This window comes from Bison bison, unplaced genomic scaffold, assembly GCF_000754665.1.
Source record: "Bison bison bison isolate TAMUID 2011002044 unplaced genomic scaffold, Bison_UMD1.0 scf7180017864358, whole genome shotgun sequence".
Classification (NCBI taxonomy): Eukaryota; Metazoa; Chordata; class Mammalia; order Artiodactyla; family Bovidae; genus Bison; species Bison bison.
In genome coordinates, this window is record NW_011494930.1 from 3,133,099 (window position 1) to 3,152,026 (window position 18,928).

At 37.7% G+C, this 18,928-nt stretch overlaps 1 protein-coding gene across 2 annotated transcripts in view; it reads left to right on the forward strand.

Annotated features, from left to right (window-relative positions):
- Positions 1 to 18,928, forward strand: part of PCDH9 (protocadherin 9) — a 1,139,636-nt gene that overhangs the window by 1,084,907 nt on the left and 35,801 nt on the right. The gene's annotated exons all lie outside the window — the stretch shown is intronic.

Consider the following 18,928-nt stretch of genomic DNA (forward strand, 5'->3'; position numbering starts at 1 on the left):
AAGGCTATGGTTTTTCCTGTGGTCATGTATGGATGTGAGAGTTGGACTGTGGAGAAAGCTGAGCACTGAAGAATTGATGCTTTTGAACTGTGGTGTTGGAGAAGACTCTTGAGACTCCCTTGGACTGCAAGGAGATCCAACCAGTCCATTCTGAAGGAGATCAGCCCTGGGATTTTTTTGGAAGTACTGATGCTGAAGCTGAAACTCCAGTACTTTGGCCACCTCATGCGAAGAGTTGACTCATTGGAAAAGACTCTGATGCTGGGAGGGATTAGGAGCAGGAGGAGAAGGGGACAACAGAGGATGAGATGGCTGGATGGCATCACTGACTCGATGGACGTGAGTCTGAGTGAACTCCAGGAGTTGGTGATGGACAGGGAGGCCTGGTGTGCTGGGATTCATGGGGTCGCAAAGAGTCGGACACGACTGAGTGACTAAATTGAACTGAACTGGAGACATGATAGTGCAGGTCCCTGGCACAGTCAGGTAGAGGCAGAGCTAGGCCTGGAACCAAGAGCCTCTAGCCAGTGCTTTCTGGACTGCATAGCTCAGGTATTCTGTCTCATGGAGGAAAGGATTTTAGAAAGAAAACTGACATTTCTGCCTTTCAATAAGTACCCTTCCAGAAACTCAAGCTTCCCTATCAACCCCAGGAACATGTCATGAGGCATTACTACAGTTGCTGTACTGTGCTGAGTGGGTCTATATAGGTGTGTCAGCCTCTAGTATTGATTCAGAAGGTGTCGCCTCTCACAAAATCAGCCTCTTCACATTGCTTTGAAAACTGAGGAAAATGCTGGAGTTTTACCAAAAAAGATTACATCAATAACCATGTGGTCTAAGCTCTTGAAACTCATACAGCAGTGTATGAGGTCAACGTGTCTCTGTCTGCACAAAGGTCCCTAGCCTGTCAGTGGTTGCATGCTCATCATGGAGATGACCTAAGGTGGGTAATGATAAGAGGCTTATTATTCTTTCTGCTTGCCAGTGTTTGAGAGCAGTCAAGAAAAGCTTGCTATTTTCTTCCTACTTCAAGAAAAGGAAAACGCTCTATATTAATTGGATGCATTTGGCTCGGCTGTGTAAGTGTGACAAATAGAGATGTGTCAAACTGTCTGAAAATTATTTGGGTCATCTGCAAATCACTGAGCCTGCCAGTTTGCAGACAATTTCTAGTCCTTGTGGTCTGTCACATTCCTTTTCCATTAGCTATTTACCATCTGATGAGTGAAAGAGTGCACTAGTTTATTTATTTTTTTTTGAAAAAATATATTCTGTTTTATTGATGCTTTTTCCATTACAAGTGTATTGTTATGTGGTCTACACTTCAGTGCCTTTGCAAATGCTCACTAGAATCTTTTTGCCAAACAGAGAGTATTGCAGTAAGAGATGGAAAAAAAAAAAAAAAAAAATGAGTCTCCCTGGTCTGCTTTATGATATGAAATGACAATCGTTTTCAGATTAGCTCATCCCCAGGACATGCTTCAGGATACCTGAAGGAGTATTGATGACAGTGGCTATAGCACATGTCTGTGGATTGGATAGCAGGCAGCCTTCCTGCACTGGGACTGAGGTCCAAATCAGCCTTCTGCCTGTGAGGGTACAGGAGACTCTGGGTAAATCTTTTATTTACAAACAGGGAATACTTGCCAAGATGGAATAAAAAAAGTAACTGATTAATCAGCATTCAGCCTTCATTCTGAAGGGCCTCGCGGCCAGGCCCTTTTCAGCTTTTGGGAGATTGGCCTTGTATGAGAGGGATGTAGTGTGGAAATGCCTTTGATAGCTCAGTGATTGAGTCTATCGGGCTTTGGAAAGGGACAGGACCAGGTTTAAACAGCCCTGCATGATAGAACACAGAGTGTGCATGGCTGGAAAAAAAATTACCTCATTATAGCTCAGTGCTGTTGCCCTTTGGAGTAAAATGAGAGAAAAGCTTGCTCTGGTACTTTTGCTGATAAAATTCACTTTTTGGAACACAACCAAATCCTAGCATATATCATCGGAGAGAAATAAAGCAGTCAAAAACTATATTCCTAAATAGGCCTGAAACATCTTGGCAACTGCTAAAGCAACACAAATAAGGAACAGTGCCCTACTAGCTCGACCCTTAAATTATGCAGCTGTTCATTACCCGAATTATACATCTCAGGCTGCCCTTTGGAAAAAGGCATGGAGCACAGAGCTGGAACAATCCTTGAATTATAGTACAATAAGAAAGACCTCCTGAAGTGTCACATGCATGTAGTGGAAGATAAGAAAGGCCAGCTTAAGTTCTTGGCATTTTAAAGAAGGCAATCAAGAAAGCCTTTGAATTCCTCAGTTTTCTTTCTCTGCAATTCATTTGCATTTTTAGGTTAGTTAGACAAAGCATCCCATTCATGTGTCTGTGGTCCTGTTAGTCTTCTGCTCCAGAAATGTGAATGTGTGTTTGGAATTAAGCTGCATGTTATTTACAGATGGGGCAGTTAAAAAAAAAGAAAAATAAAAAATAAAACATTGCAGCATCAGGCCAGGTGTATTTAAAATGAGAATTAGTAATGACAGTGCATAATATCCCAAAGAATGAAAACATTATAAAAATAAAGCCATCACAAGTTTAAGGAAAGAATTTCAAATTTTATTTTGCCCCTATAATACATGCTACTTTTCTACTCAAAGTGAAACACATTACTCCATGTACTTTGAGACTCCCGTGAGTAGCACAGTTGGTACATTTTCCTTTGATAAGATTCAAATTTCTTCACTGAATTATATTAGCAAAACGTACATTAGACTTTACTTGGTGGTACACTTTTGAACCCCTATCAGTTAGAGTTAAAATATTTTATTTTCTCATCCAGTTTATAAGGTTTTTTTTTTTTTTTTTTTGGACAAAAGCTAATGAGGATATTTACATTTTTAGCAGATTTTCTTTTTTTTTCTTTTTAGTTAAATTGCATGGGCAAATGATTTTTTTTTTAAAATCCCCTCTTTGGTGAGTATTTGATAAGTTAGTTAAGGCATTTTCTTGCATAAAGCTGTTGTAGCCACACGTTCTGGGAAACAAACTCACTCAGAAGGACAATGCAGATAGTGGGGTGCAGTTAATTACACCACCAGGCCCAAGGCAGAGTCTCCTCTTAGCCAGGGACCCTGATAAGTTTTTGTGAAAACCTTATATACCCTAAGTATATGTGCTCAAACCCACCTCCCCAAATTCTCAGAAACTAGTCTGAACAAAGGAAAAGAAAGATACAATCACAGTATGATCCCTATGCTTAAACCTGTGTTTTGTATGCCTTAAGCCTAGGTAATTAACAGTGGACAGTTATCAATAGTCCTGTGGTCATACCTCAATAAGCATAATAGAATTTATGATTCTATTCAGTTACACAGATAATTAGGCATCGGAGAGTCTAGGTATGAGCCCTGGGGTTCTTTCATCCTGGGGGTCTGGTTTTCCAGTTGGTATGTCCTTTCCATAGATACTGGGCATATAGTTAAAGTTCACAGTCCGGCCCAAGATGGAGTCCTGCTTTCAAGATGGAGCCTGTTCTGTCTGTTTCCTCCTTCAAAGCAAACAAAGATTTGCCTAAAACAAAGATTATGTGTAAGAGGTGAGTATTGTATTAGACAAAATTAAGTGATTGCCAAGCTTAGCTTTACTTCTTCCCATTAGGCTATCTGAGCTCACTACTATCCTTCATCCCATCCAGACCTAGTATTAGAGTCAAGGTGTCTTGACATTACCCCCAATATTTGTGAATATGGTATTTTACATGACATAAGTACCTTGCAGATTTTGATTATATATCTTAAAATGTAGAGATTTTCCTGGATTACCTAGGAAATAGACCCAACCTTTTCACATTAAACACTTAAAAGCAGGAAATGTTCTCTGCCTGGAGTCAAAGATACAGGGTAGAAATCAGGGAGATTTAAAGTGGGAGAAGGACTCACTTGTACATTGGTGCTGCTTTGAATACCAATTGGACCCTGGGGTGAGGAACCCAGGAATCTGGGAGACCTTAACATAGTGAGGAGAGCTCCCAGTTGACAGGCAACAAGGAAGGGGGTCTCCACTCAATTGAGTGTGCTTGAACACTCATCCCCAGAACCTCCAGAAAGGAATGCTAACATATCAGTTCTGACTATGAGACCCTAAGCAAAGGACCCACAGAAGTCACTCTGTACCCAGACTTCTGATTACAGAACTATAATAAGTACATTTTGTTAAGCCATTAATTTGGGGTAATTTATTATGTTAACTCTAGAAAATCAATATACCTGTCCTCTGGTATTCTTCCTGAAGTTTACCTTTCATGAGAATATCTGTAGTTTAGTCATTATTTTTATTTATGTTATTAAACAAACATTTAACAACATTAAGGACAGGGAAGCCTGGCATGCTGATGTCCATGGGTTTGCAGAGTTGGACATGACTAACGGATTGAACAACAAATGTTGTTAAATACTTGTTACCATTTGCGGCAAATGAAGAAATCAGCAAAGTTGTAGGTTGCTTGTTTATTTGGGAAGTGAGAATGAAAAGTGATTCTTGATCATCAGAAACATATAAGTCAGAGGGTAGCAGAGTGTAATATTCGATTAAATGGGCTCTGGAGGTGGATTGCGAGAGTTTAAATCCTGACTCACTTCCTAGCTGTTTCCTCAGCCAAGTTACTTAACATCTCTGTGCGTTAGCTTCTTTTTCTGTAAGGGGAGAATAATAATGGTATTTATTCTGCTATGCAGAGCAAGTTAATACAAGTCACATTCAGCTTATATTAATTGTTTTATAAATATTAACTATTTTGTGATTATTATATTTCTCCATCTTTATAGTTGTAAAAATGTATTTAACTACTTCAATAGAAAACTTTTGGGAATTATCATGCTTTATTAATTTATGATAAAATGATAAACTTTATTAATTTTAGTACACTTAAAATGTAATATTAATAGTTCTTTTGCTTAAAATTTTGTATTAGAATTGATATTTCTTTGAAAATCCAAACATGTCCATAGGTTATATTGAGTCAACCCGGATGAGAGAGGGCTTCACATTCTGGAGACTAAAAATCTCTGTGTTCAGATTAATTTTAATGTCCGTAATATACAGTTAACAGTTTTAGTAAAATGTCTTGCCTTTTTGAAATGATGTTAATTTCTCCCTTTGAATGAATGAAGACATTAGTTATGAGCCTGCTCTCCCCACCCAACCTAGAGCAGAAGTGAGAGTCCCCTCTCTCACTTTTTGTTTTACTGAGACTTCCATTTAAGCAAAGCGGACACTTACAGCCTAGGCAGTTGGGAGCAGAGCCTATGTAAACACACACTTCAGCTGTGCATATTAATGTCTCCCTGGAGCGCAGTGGGGCCACAAGCTCTCCTGCATTCTGCCTCTGTGCTGCCCTGACCATGCCCTCATTCTGGAGATTTATGGCCATGGCTACACGAAAGTCCTATGTTATTAGTACAGAAGTTGTTCCTGCAAACCAGCTCAAAGCAAGCGTCCATCTGCACCTCAGAACACACAGAGATGTAAGATGTTTGTTTTCTCTCTGGGTCACTTGTGCAGCCAAATATCAACAGAATCATTAATTAGATCAGTACTCCTCAAGCTCCAGTGTACACAGGAGTCAGCAAAGGTTTGCTGAAATGCAGATGAAGATTCAGGAGCTCAGAATTGGGGCTGAGAGTCAGTATTTCTAACAATCTCTTAGGTTATGATACTCCAGCTACAGTTTCTGCCCATACTTCACATGGCCAAACATAAGAGCATTGTTTAAACTTTAATTATCTCTTTTTAAGAAAGTCATTGTCACCTATGAATAAAGGACAATTTTGTTTGGAACTTGTGCTCAAATTCTTCATCATTTCAAAATATGTTTTACTGTGAGAATATAGATTTGGTATCTGCTTTTATGTAAGGGATTCCCTTTATGGAAGGGGCTTCCCTGGTGGCTCAGACAGTAAAGCATCTGTCTGCAATGCAGGAGACCTGGGTTTGATCCCTGGGTGGGGAAGATCCCCTGGAGAAGGAAATGGCAGCCCACTCTAGTACTCTTGCCTGGAGAATCCCATGGACGGAGGAGCCTGGTAGGCTACAGTCCATGAGTTGCAAAGAGTCAGACGTGACTGAGTGATGTCACTTTCACTTTATGTAAGGGAACGGTAATGAAGATAAAGGCCTCTATGTTAAACAAAATTGCTCTTGAAATAAAAGTATTCAATATTGGGACTTTAGTGTTAATACATATAGAAAACCTAGTGTAAAATGTTTCCTAGTAATTCAGATTTTGGAAGATTCAATGTTGGTTTACCTGTGCAAATCAACAAGCAAGTGACTTTGAGTAGGTCAGCTAACCTCTTTTATAATGGGGGATATAGCTGTACCTGGGACTAGAGTGCATGTAAGAATGAAATGAATTAACTATGTAAATGGTTTAGAAAAACATTTAGATTAAAGAAATAAACACTTTTCAAAATTCAGCATGTATGAAAAGGTATATATTTGGCAGATCGTTATTGAACAACACTTTTAAGAGAAAGTTTAGCTGTCATTGTGAAGTTACCATTCTACAGGAGCAGCTGAATGTGGAAGGAATTGTTTGATTTGATATTCAAGCTCTAAATCTAGCCTTGCTTCATATCATTTAGGTTGATTTTTAAGTTCATTGTTTTGGGGCAGGTAAAATAAGCCACATAATAGAAAAGTATGACCATGAAAACTATTACCTCAAGAAAAAGTACAGCACCTTTCATATTTTCCAATTCTAAATTTCTCCTAGCTGAGAAGATTGCTGGGATCAAACTAGTTGAGAGCAAAATAGAAAGATCCTCAGGACATTTAAAATGTTAGGTGATTCTTACCAAATGAGTTTTGATTTCATGTAAAAGGAGTTTAATTTGAAATATTCAAAAATAATATAGCATCATCACATTATTTATTTGCTTGAATGACTGGATATTTTTAATTACCCTAAACTAATTTCTAAATAGAAATTCTGATTTCTCATTGTAATAATTTCTAATAATTGAAGAAAGCAATGGATAAGCTTTAGTTTAAAATAGTGTCTCTTTCTTTATCTTTTCCCTCAGGTAGCCTTTCACAGGGGCTTTGAAAGAGGAAGTTTATGTCAATAAGTTACTGAGCCTAAGGAACAATAGATTTTTTAAGAGGTGGTGAGGAAATCTTCAAAGAGAATGAAATTATGTGCTGAGAGAAACAACAAAAAAAAAATGAATAAAGAGCATTTTTGATATGATGGAGGGTTGAAGAAAACCAAAGAAGTGAACTAGAAGAAGCCACAGATTGCTATAATATTCACTTTTTTGAAAAGTGCCTTCAAGGTGTGGAATAGAGCTTTTTTATTCCATTCTGCTATTTCAGTCAACCACCATTGAATGTTCAAAAGGTGAAAATTAGAGGAAAACTAATGCATGTATTTTGTTTGCTCCCTAACGTTAGAACACAAAGCAATATACACACTTGACAGCTAAAAAAATCTGTAAAATATGGTGTATTTGCTCAGCATCCTTATTCTGAATCTCTAGTACTCTGGATATATTATCTCAAAAATTTTCAACAGAATATATGTGACATAAGAGGCAGGGAAATATTTCTTTTAGTAAAAATATACAACTAATTATTACTGCAACTATGAAGTTGGAGTACTCAGGTCATGTCTAAGACTTGAAATAAACAAAGAGATGCAGAATGAGTTCTCTTAGGATTATTCTTGTGCTTCTTTTTGTTCTCATTACTGTACACTGTAGAAAATTAAAAGGAATATCTTATTGGTCTGTTTCAATTCATCAATGATAAAGACTATACTGTAGCTATGCTAAGAGTAGAAGCTATTTCTCTCTTCTGGTCTAATAACACTTTAAGACTATTGCCTATATGAGAAGCTCAAGCCTCCTGAAACTAAAAGATGTTCATGTTTGTGGTGAAAGTTTTCATTAATAATTTCAAATCATACTCTGCCAAGGATCTGCCACTGTTGCAAGTTATGGCTATTTGGAGTTCTCATGTTTTTCTGCCAAGTGAAAATTGGTTTTGCAGAATTGTTTATTGCTGCTTCTTTGCTGCTTCTCCCCCCTCCACCAAGAGAATACTTCTGTTCTGCAGAAGCAATGGAAACTTAAAAAGATAGAATGTTTTCATGTCAGAAAAATTAAAGTCATGAAGGAGATAGATCTCCAGAATTAAATTAGAATTGAGCAAGTCAGTTATGTGTACATCCATCAGTCCTGTGGTCAGGATCTCATTTCCACTGAAGCAAACTTAGCTAGAGGGCAGATAGAATTTCTACACAGAGAAACCCCCCCACATCCTTCACAGCGAATTATGCTGAGAAGAAAAAGCACTCACCTGCAGCGAGTATAATGTCCTTTAAAAGGTGTGCTCCTGTTTAATAACACCATTAATTATGTTTACAAAATATTCTGAATAAGAGTTTGGGGATAGATTTCCTGACCCTTTTATGCCCAGTATATAACACTGAGGCATGTGCCTCCATTTCATGCCATATCAAAGTTAGTAAAATCTCTCGTTTTGATTGTTAGTATCAGAAAATGTCAAAATAATAATAATCAGTGACACTAGGTCATGTTTATGCTAAATAATGTTTTCAGTAAGCTGAAGATGTGGTCACATATATATGATTCAGTAAGGATTGTTAAAATTTTGTCCTTCAATAGAGTGTTAGAGGAAGATAGATGTCAGGGAAGCAAAAAAGGAAGAAAAAAGAAAGAGTGAAATATATTAGTGGGCACCTACTCTGTTCTGTGTACTTTGCTACTTGATTTTATTTATGTGTTTTAACAAACGTCACAATACTTTTCAGTACTAGGCATTGCTATCTCAAACTACAGAATTAAAAACAATTTCTGGCTCTCTAAATAATTTACCCAAAGTCATAAGTCTCACACATAGAATATACAGTTTGCCTGGAGTCAAGTCCATCTGAATCCAATGCAGAAGAGAAAATTGCTCACTACTTATGAGCATTCCCTTTACCCACACTCATTATATACATTATTCAACTCTTTTGCCATATTCTTAATGTTATATTGATTTTCTAAAATCAAGAACACAGATTTCCCTCTCAAGTTCATTCTAGAGATTTAATTAAGTTACTTTTAACTTTAAAGTGAAAGTGAAGTCGCTCAGTTGTGTCCGACTCTTTGTGACCCCATGGACTGTAGCCTACCAGGCTCCTCCGTCCATGGGATTCTCCAGGCAAGAGTACTGGAGTGGGTTGCCATTTCCTTCTCCAGGGGATCTTCCCGACTCAGGGATAGAACCCCAGTCTCCCGCATTCCAGGCAGACGCTTTAACCTCTGAGACACCAAAGAGTGGTAACTTTTATCTTTAAATGTTTCTCAAATAAATTGGAGATCCACTGCCCTTTTATTTGCCTTGAACATTGTTATATTGATATAATGTATTGTCTGCTATTATATTATACATTAAATATATTGTTAGGATACAGTATGTTATGTTATGTTATATGTCAGGCTATATAGTTAAGGGCTTTCTTTACCTGAGAAGTAGCTCTATAGCACAGGGAGATAGATTCAGTGCTCTGATGACCTAGAGGGGTGGGATGGTGGTGGAGTTGGAGAAAGGTTCAAGAGGGAGGGGGTATATGTATATTTACAGCTGATTAATGTTGCTGTACAGTAGAAACCAACATTACATTGTAAAGATCCTCCAGTTAAAACAAACAAACAAAAGAAAAAACAAGAAAGGTTTAACATCAAAAGAGCCTTGTAAAAATTTAAAATGTCTTTAAGTGACTGTGCAGTCCTTGACTTAGCTTCAGAAATTCGTCATTAACAGACATTAGTGTTTTCCTGGTGGCTCAGATAATAAAGAATCCACCTGCAATGCGGGAGACTTGGGTTCATTCCCTGTGTTGGGAAGATTCCCTGGAGGAAGGCATGGCAACCACTCCAGTATTCTTGCCTGAAGAATCCCCATGGACGGAGGAGCCTGGCAGGCTACAGTCCTTGAGGTCACAAAGATTCGGACATGACTGAGCAACTAAACAATGCACAACAGACATTAAGGTCAATGAGTCTGCATTTTGATTTGCTTTTTTCCACATGTACCCCTAGGTGAATTTACATCCAGTGAAGTCAGTTTGAAATGCTGAGCCATGGAATTGAAATCCAGTAGCTTATGTTTTAAAATGAATCAAAGTTTTGTTTTGTTTTCTTTCCTCATTTTAATTAATTAATTTATTTTAATTGGAGGCTAATTACTTTACAATATTGTGGTGGTTTTTGCCATATGTTGACATGCATCAGCCACATGTGTATATGCATCACCTATCCTGAACACCCCTCTCACCACCCTCCCTATCCCATCCCTCTGGGTTGTCCCAGTGCACCAGTTTTGATTGGCCTGCTTCATGCATTGAACTTGGACTGGTTATCTATTTCACATTTGGTAATATACATGTTTCAATGCTATTCTCTCAAATGATTCCACCCTCGCCTTCTCACACAGAGTCTAAAAGTCTGTTCTTTATATCTGTGTCCCTTTTGCTGTCTCGCATATAGGGTCTTCATTACTACCTTTCTAAATTCCATATAGCTGCATTAATATACTGGTGTTTTTCTTTCTGACTGTATAATATATTTCTTTCACTCTGTATAATAGGCTCCAGTTTCATCCACCTCATTAGAACTGATTCAAATGTGTTATTTTTAATAGCTGAGTAATATTCCATTGTGTATATGTACTGCCGCTTTCTTATCCATTCATCTGCCAATGGACATCTAGGTTGCTTTCATGTCTTGGCTATTGTAAACACTGCTACAATGAACATTGGGGTACACATGTCTTTTTCAATTCTGGTTTCCCCCGCGTATATGCCCAGCAGTGGAATTGCTGGGTCATATGGCAGATCTATTTTCAGTTTTTTAAGGAATATCCATGCTGTTCTCCATAGTGGCTGTACTAGTTTGTATTCCCACCAACAATGTAAGAGGGTTCCCTTTTCTCTGCACCCTCTCCAACATTTATTGTTTGTAGATCTTTTGATAGCAGCCATTCTGACAAGCATGATATGGTACCTCAGTGTGGTTTTGATTTGCATTCCTCTGATAATGAGTGATGTTGAGCATTTTTCCATGTGTTTGTTAGCCATCTATATGTTTTCTTTGAAGAAATGTCTGTTTAGTTCTTTGGCCCATTTTTTGATTGGGTTGTTTACTTTTCTGGTATTGAGCTGCATGAGCTGTTTGTATATTTTTGAGATTAATTCTTTGTCAGTTGCTTCATTTGCTATTGTTTTCTCCCACTCCGAAGGCTGTCTTTTCACCTTGCTTATAGTTTCCTTCGTTGTGTGGAAGCTTTTAAGTTTAATTAGATCCCATTTGTTTATTTTTGCTTTTATTTTCATTACTCTGGGAGGTGTAGTATAGTCTGAAGGTGTGTCATAGAGAATCTTGCTGTGATCTATGTAAGAGAGTGTTTTGCCTATGTTTTCCTCTAGGAGTTTTATAGTTTCTGGTCTTACATTTTGATCTTTAGTCCATTTTGAGTTTATTTTTCTGTATGGTGTTGGAAACTGTTGTAGTTTCCTTCTTTTTCAAGTGGTTGACCAGTTTCCCCAGCACCACTTGTTAGACTGTCTTTTCTCCATTGTATATTTTTGTCTCCTTTGTCAAAGATAAGGTGTTCGTAGGTGCATGGATTTGTCTCTAGGCTTTCTATTTTGTTCCATTGATCTATATTTTTGTCTTTGTGCCAGTACCATACTGTCTTGATGACTGTAGCTTTGTAGTATAGTCTGAAGTCAGGCAGGTTGATTCCTCCAGTTCAATTCTTCCTTCTCAAGATTGCTTTGGCTATTCAAGTTTTTTTTTTTTTGTATTTCCATACAAATTGTGAGAATATTTGTTCTAGTTCTGTGAAAAATTCTGTTGGTAGATTGATGGACATTGTGTTGAATCTATAGATTGCTTTGGGTAGTGTACTCATTTTCACTATATTGGTTCTTCTGATCCATGAGCATGGTATCTTTCTCCATCTACTTGTTCCATTTTTATTTCTTTCATGCATGTTTTATAGTTTTCTATATATAGGTCTTTTGTTTCTTTAGGTAGATTTATTCCTAAGTATTTTATTCTTTTCATCTCAATGGTGAATGGGATTGTTTCCTTAATTTCTCTTTCTGTTTTCTCATTGTTAGTGTATAGGAATGCAAGAGATTTTGGAGTAATAATTTTATATCCTGCAACTTTAGTATATTCATTGATTAGCTCTAATACTTTTCTGGTGGTGTCTTCAGGGTTTTCTATGTAGAGGATCATATCATCTGCAAACAGTGAGAGTTTTAATTCTTTTCCAATCTGGATTCCTTTTTATTTCTTTTTCTTCTCTGATTGCTGTGGCTAAAACTTCCAAAACGATGTTGAATAGTAGTGGTGAGAGTGGGCACCCTTGTCTTGTTTCTGGCTTCAGGGGAAATGCTTTCAATTTTTTACCATTGAGGATAATGTTTGCTATGGATTTATCATATATGGCTTTTATTATCTTGAGATGGCACCCCACTCCAGTACTCCTGCCTGGAAAATCCCATGGATGGAGGAGCCTGGTGGGCTGCAGTCCACAGGGTCGCTAAGAGTCGGACACGACTGAACGACTTCCCTTTCACTTTTCACTTTCATGCATTGGAGAAGGAAATGGCAACCTACTCCAGTGTTCTTGCCTGGAGAACCCCAGGGATGGGGGAGCCTGGTGGTTGCTGCCTATGGGGTCACACAGAGTCAGACACGACTGAAGTGACTTAGCAGTAGCAGCAGCAGCAGCATGTTCCTTCTATGCCTGATTTCTGGAGGTTTTTTTTTTTTTTTTTAATCATAAATGGGTGTTGAATTTTGTCAAAGGCTTTCTCTGCATCTATTGAGATAATCATATGGTTTTTACCCTTCAATTTGTTAATGTGGTGTATCACATTGATTTATTTATGAATATTGAAGAATCCTTGCATCCCTGGGATAAAGCCCACTTGGTCATCATGTACCATCTTTTTAATACATTGTTGGATTTTGTTTGCTAGAATTTTGTTGAGGATTTTTGCATCTACGTTCATCAGTGACATTAACCTGTAGTTTTCTTTGTGGCATCTTTTTTTGGTTTTGATATTAGGGTGATGGTGGCATCATAGAATGAGTTTGGGAGTACACTCTCTGCAATTTTCTGGAAGAGTTTGAGTAGGAGAGGTGTTAGGTCTTCTCTAAAATTTTGGTAGAATTCACCTGTGAAGCCGTCTGGTTTTAAGAGGGATGTGACCATTCCAAAAGCCAGATTTGATGGCCTCATACCTCAGTTACCAAGGGCCTTCTAGGATTGAAAACACTTAGACAATCATACTGTGCCCTCTAAAGGAATTCCCTAGTTTTTCCAAAAATAGTTATGATTTTTGAGTGTTTAGATCTCACTCAAGAAACCTAATCAGATATCAGGAAATATTTTTCAGAACAATCTTAAGTTTTAAAATATATACAAGTTGAAAAGAAAGACATAATCATTATTAACTTAATTAGACCTCACGTCATTGTCAATACTTTTTATCAAATGTCTTTAAGATAAATATTGGAAAAGACACCAAATGTTATATTATTGTTATTAGATTTATATGATGATTTCATCTACATGGTTGTTCAACTCTCTATTTGGTATTTAATGTTGACTTATATTCAAATGTCTTCAAGTTTTATTTTAGGGAAAATAATATTTTCAAAGGTAAAAATAATAAGAAGAAAAGTGTCTATTTATTACACAGTATCTTCTATAGCTGCAAAAGTGAATTTTATCACTTCTTATTTCTTCCCATTTTATTTTGTTTTTTAATTTGAGATTGTTTTCATATAATGTATAATAATTTACTCCAAACTGCCTATGTTTAGTTGCTAAGAGATCTATGGGATTTATAATTAGAAAGAAAATTATTCTTATAAAAAAAAGAGACAATATTCTGTGCTGATGTTCACAAAACAGTTTAAAAATAGAATCTATACTGACATATTCTATCAGGATTAAAAAAAATGATATTTAAGAATTACAAATTGCCAACATACATTTCGTCATTTACAACTAAGAAAATTATCCATTTTAACTTTTAACTTCAGCCTAGTTGTGCCCAAATAACAAATCATTTACTCTCTTCTTACAGAAAGTACAAGAATATTAAATCTTTTTCTTCATTTAGTTCTCATAAAAGTTTATTTGGGATTTTTCAAAAGCAACTATAGACTATCTTAATTACTATATTTTGTATTTGTTAATTTATATTATACTATTTTAATTCAGTGATCAGTTCAGTTCAGTTCAGTTCAGTCTCTCAGTTGATTCTGACCCCATTCCGACCCCAGGAGAATCAACTGAGAGTTGATTCTCATGAGGCAGGGAAGGCGGTCTGTTATTTACATCTCTTGAAGAATTTTGCACAGTTTTTTTGATCCACACATTCAAAGGCTTTGGCGTAGTCAATAGAGCAGAAGTAAATGTTTCTTTGGAACTCTCTTACTTTTTCTATGATCCAAGGGATGTTGGCAATTTGATCTCTGGTTCCTCTGCCTTTTCTAAATCCAGTTGGAACATCAGGAATCAATGGTTCACACACTGTTGAAGCCTTGCTTGGAGAATCTTGAGCATTGCTTTGCTAGCATGTGAGATGAGTGCAATTGTGAGGTAGTTTGAACATTCTTTGGCATTCCCTTTCTTTGGGATTATAATGAAAAGTGACCTTTTCCAGTCTTGTGGCCACTGCCGAATTTTCCAAATTTGCTGGCATATTGAGTTCAGCACTTGAAAAGCATCATCATTTAGGACTTGAAATAACCCATCTGGAATTCCCTCACCTCCACTAGCTTTGTTCATAGTGATGCTTCCCTAGGCCCACTTGACTTCAGACTCTTAGGATGTCTGTCTCTTGGTGAGTGATCACATCATCATGGTTATCTGGATCATGAAGATCTTTTTTGTACAGTTCTGTTTATTCTTACCACCTCTTCTTAATATCTTCTGCTTCTGTTAGGTCCATATCATTTCTGTCCTTTATTGTGCCCATCTTTGCATGAAATGTTTCTCTGGTATCTCTAATTTTCTTGAGGAGATCTCTAGGCTTTCCCATTCTATTGTTTTCCTCTATCTCTTTTCATTGATCACTGAGGAAGGCTTTCTTATCTCACCTTGCTATTCTTTGGAACTCTGCATTCAGATGGGTGTATCTTTCCCTTTCTCCTTTGCCTTTCCTTTCTCTTCTTTTCTCAGTGATTTGTAAGGCTCCTCAGGCAACCATTTTGCCTTTTTGCATTTCTTTTCCTTGGGAATGGTCTTGATCACCACCTCCTGTACAATGTCATGAACTTCTGTCCATATTTCTTCAGACACTCTATCAGATCTAATCCCTTGAATCTGTTTTCCACTTCCACTATATAATCTAAGGGATTTGATTTAGGTCATACATGAATGGTCTAGTGGTTTTCCCTTCTTTCTTCAACTTAAGTCTGAATTTTACAATGAGAAGTTCATGATCTGAGCAACAGTCAGCTCCTGGTCTTGTTTTTGCTGACTATATAGAGCTTCTTCATCTCTGGCTGCAAAGAATATAATCAATCTGATTTTAGTGTTGACCATATGATGATGTCCATGTGTAGAGTCATATCTTATGTTGTTGGAAGATGTCACTTGCTATTACCAGTTTGTTCTCTTTGCAAAATTCTGTTAGCCTTTTCCCTGCTTCATCTTGCACTCCAAGGCCAAATTTGCCTATACTCCAGGTATCTTTTGACTTCCTACTTTTGCATTCCATTCCCCTAAGATGAAACGGACATCTTTTTTTTTGGTGTTAGTTCTAGAAGATCTTGTAGGTCATCATAGAACCATTCAACTTCAGTGCTTTTGGCATTAGTGGTTGGGACATAAACTTGGATTACTGTGATATTGAACTCTTTGCCTTGGAAATGAATAGAGACCATTCTGTCATTTTCGAGATTACACTCAATGACTGCATTTTGGGAACTGCAGTCTTGTCTAACTCAATGAATCTATGAGCCATGCCATGTTGGGCCACCCAAGATGGATGGGTCATGATGGAGCATTCTGACAAACTGTGTTCCATTGGAGAAGGGAATGGCAATGAGGGCTACTCCATTTCTTCTAAGAGATTCTTGTCTACAGTAGTAGATATAATGGTCATCTGAATTAAATTTGTTGTTGACTGTGAGGCCTACTCCATTTCTTCTAAGAGATTCTTGTCTACAGTAGTAGGTATAATGGTCATCTGAATTAAATTTGCCCATTCCAGTCCATTTTAGTTCACTGATTCCTAAAATATTGTGTTTCACTCTTGCCATCTCCTGTTTGACTAATTCCATTTTACCTTGATTCATGGGCCTAACATTCCTGCTTCTTATGCAATATTGTTATTTATAACATTGGACTTTATTTCTATCACCAGTCACATCCACAACTGGTCATTGTTTTTGCTTTGGCTCTGTCTCTTCATTCTTTCTGAAGTTATTTCTCCACTCTTCTCCAGTAACATATTGGGCACCTACCAACCTGAAGAGTTCATCTTTCAGTGTCATATCTTTTTGCCTTCTTATACTGCTCATGGGGTTCTCAAGACAAGAATACTGAAGTGGTTTGCCATTCCCTTCTCCAATGGAACACATTTTGTCAGAACTCTCCATCATGACCCATCCATCTTGGGTGGCCCAACATGGCATGGCTCATAGATTCATTGAGTTAGACAAGACTGCAGTTCCCCTGACCCATTACACCAGATTTCGTATTCTGTCTTTATTCTTGTTGTTCACTACCAGACCATTAGGACAACAATTCGGAACTTGGAATAAGCCCTCTTCGAGGAGGTTGCCTTTAACCTCACCTTAGAGCCACCAAGCAGACAACCCACAAACTGCAGAACAATTATACCAAAGAAATTCTCCCACTGCTAAGAAAGTTCTAGGACCCACAACAGAATTCCCAACCTGGGGATCCAGCAAAGGGACTGAGAACCCCCAGGGAATTTGACTTTGTAGGTCACTGGGGGGCCTGCAGCCTCTATTGGACTGAGGTGCCAAGTCCACTATAAGTCCAACTTTTATTCCTAATTGCAGGCTACATTCTTTTTTTTATCTTATCTTTTCCAAGATACTACACTGACATAGTCCAGATCTCCTAGGCCGTTACCTTTTTTGCTAGTCTTGGGAACAATCAGCAAGTGGCTATGCAGTGTTAATACCTAACACTGACCCGGTGTTCCAAGGTTCATGCTTTCAGGATCCCAGTCATACTCCCTTCTGGGTCTGTCCTTGGGGTTTGTAACAAGGAGATTATTCTTAAGAAAAACACAGCTTTTTTTTAAATATATGCTGTTTTTCCAGGTGGAATTTCTGTGAAATTTCTAAAGGCTGTGAAAGTATATTATTAGATTTTAATTTTATATTTGGACACCAAATCTTAGCCTGGTGTTGGCAATCCAAACATGTGTTCTCAACTGGTATATTACTGTGTATTTTGTAATCAAACAAGCATCCTGCAACTTGAATCCTTTGGTTGGGTACTGAAATAGAGAAGAAATTAATTGTTTTATATATATGTATATATATATATATATGCTCAAAAAATATATATAATAATATTATATAAATATATTTATAAATATATATATATATATATATGCTCAAAATTCTCCAAGCCAGGCTTCAGCAATATGTGAATCATGAACTTCCTGATATTCAACCTGGTTTTACAAAAGGCAGAGGAACCAGAGATCAAATTGCCAACATATGCTGGATCAAGGAAAAAAACAAGAGAGTTCCAGAAAAACATCTATTTCTGCTTTATTGACTATGCCAAAGCCTTTGACTGTGTGGATCACAATTAACTGTGGAAAATTCTGAAAGAGATGGGAATACCAGACCACCTGACCTGCCTCTTGAGAAACCTATGTGCAGGTCAGGAAGCAATAGTTAGAACTGGACATGGAACAACAGTTCCAAATAGGTTCCAAATAGGAAAAGGAGTCCGTCAAGGCTGTATATTGTCACCCTGCTTATTTAACTTATATGCAGAGTACATCACGAGAAACGCTGGACTGGAAGAAACACAAGCTGGAATCAAGATTGCCGGGAGAAATATCAATAACCTCAGATATGTAGATGACACCACCCTTATGGCAGAAAGTGAAGAGGAACTCAAAAGCCTCTTTATGAAAGTGAAAGTGGAGAGTGAAAAAGTTGGCTTAAAGCTCAACATTCAGAACATTAAGATCATGGCATCCAGTCCCATCACTTCATGGGCAATAGATGGGGAAACAGTGTCAGACTTAATTTTTTTGGGCTCCAAAATCACTGCAGATGGTGACTGCAGCCATGAAATTAAAAGATGCTTACTCCTTGGAAGGAAAGTTAAGATCAACCTAGATAACGTATTCAAAAACAGAGACATTACTTTGCCAACAAAGGTCTGTCTAGTCAAGGCTATGGTTTTTCCTGTGGTCATGTATGGATGTGAGAGTTGGACTGTGAAGAAGGCTGAGCTCCGAATAATTGATGCTTTTGAACTGTGGTGTTGGAGAAGACTCTTGAGAGTCCCTTGGACTGCAAGGAGATCCAACCAGTCCATTCTGAAGGAGATCAGCCCTGGGATTTCTTTGGAAGTACTGATGCTGAAGCTGAAACTCCAGTATTTTGGCCACCTCATGTAAAGAGTTGACTCATTGGAAAAGACTCTGATGCTGGGAGGGTTGGGGTCAGGAGGAGAAGGGGACGACAGAGGATGAGATGGCTGGATGGCATCACTGACTCGATGGACGTGAGTCTGAGTGAACTCCAGGAGTTGGTGATGGACAGGGAGGCTTGGTGTGCTGCGATTCATGGGGTCGCAAAGAGTCGACACGACTGAGCG